Below are 1620 nucleotides of genomic sequence, written 5' to 3'. Positions count from 1 at the left end.
GACAGGCTGATTGCATACTGTACAGGCAGAGTTGCACATAAGGGGTGCGCAGGTACGCGATTAAAAAAGAAAAAGCGCACCAGATGGGATGTCATAAAGCTCCCTTGCGTACCTAAGATTGTACCTGGTTGTCTGTCAAAACAACAGCTAGCAGGGTTCTAGAGTGCGACCAGTTTGGTCGCAAATGCGACCTGATTTATTTTAAATTAAATTAAATTAAATTAAATCTACTGCCTTCAACAAATCAGACGAAGTCTAGAGCCGTTTTGTCCAATCACAGCAGAGCAGGGTGGGACTTTCAGTCAGAGCGGTTTTCAGCAGAGGCAAAGTGCAGGTTGAAGCAGCGGCTCGAGCAGCAACTACAGCGGTCAGTCCTGACATCTCCTCCTGCACTTTGCTCCTGAACTACCACAGACTTTGGTCTGTAAAACATAACTTTTTATTAAATATGTGTTCAGAGTGTTGTTATTGAACAGATCTGTCCAACTCTGTGTGAGTGACTAAACTCCTCCTGATGAGAGACTGCTGTGACGGGAGCGCGTTTCTGCGTGCGCAGGCTGAAGCCTGAAACATACTCGCTCCGACGGCGACGGGTCGACGCACGGTCACGTGGTTGTTCGGCAGTCGTTTTCGCACAGACCTTTCATAGTCCCTACAACACCCCTGCGCCGAGTTCGGGAAACCCCCCTCCCTGAAACATACGTCACTGCATGGAGTTCCCCTGCAACAGCCGATAATGCAGGAAAAAAAAGTCAGACTCATAACTCACCCGATGTATTTATCCACATCTGTCCTGGTGAAAGCTCCACAGTTTTTATCAGTCAGATTCCTCCGTGCACAACGTCTGTTTTATCTCTATTCATGAGTTTTACACGGAATGACTATCTTTATAAAACTCTTCTTCCTGGTGTCAGCTCTGAGAGCGAGTCGGGTTTTTTTTCCCCTCTTTTTTTTTTTTACCGAGTGCAGCAGCACGTTCATCACAAACAAACAAGCCATAAGTTTTTCACGGTTTGACATCTTATAAAACTCTGCTTTCTAGTCTGGGAGCGAGTCGTTCTTTTTTTTTCCGAGCGCAGCACAAACAAACACATCCACAACCAATCAGACCAATCACACGTTACCGTCGACACAGGTGGGAGGTCAAAAAGTTCTGCCGGCGGGTTGTGCCAAAAGGGGCTGTCGACACGACGCTGAGAAGCCCGGTGACGTATTTTTCGTCATTAAATTGCGACAACTTGTGCCGACGTCGGCAGTTCAGGGAGTATGTTTCAGGCTTGAGTCTTTCTGTGAGATTCACTGTTTGAGTTCTTCTAATTAAACTACATTAACCAAGAACATTTGCTTTCCCCATATTAAAGCAAACATGATTCTCTGTTTAACATCCCAGTCAAAAAAATTATATATATTAAAAAAAATAAAAACATTATAGTACATCACACATCAACAGTACATCTGAGGGTGGCGGTGTGTGTGTGTCGGGGTCTTCTTTTATTTTATTTATTTTTTACTCCCCCGTTCCCCGCTGGCCGTCTGGGGATGGGGACCTGGGAGGTGGGGGCTGACTGTCTGGTGGGGCCTGGACTGCGGGCGGATGTGGTGCTCCGGCTTCCCTGGGGC

This window comes from Austrofundulus limnaeus, unplaced genomic scaffold, assembly GCF_001266775.1.
Source record: "Austrofundulus limnaeus strain Quisiro unplaced genomic scaffold, Austrofundulus_limnaeus-1.0 Scaffold282, whole genome shotgun sequence".
In the NCBI taxonomy this organism is placed as follows: Eukaryota; Metazoa; Chordata; class Actinopteri; order Cyprinodontiformes; family Rivulidae; genus Austrofundulus; species Austrofundulus limnaeus.
This window is presented reverse-complemented; position numbering follows the sequence as displayed.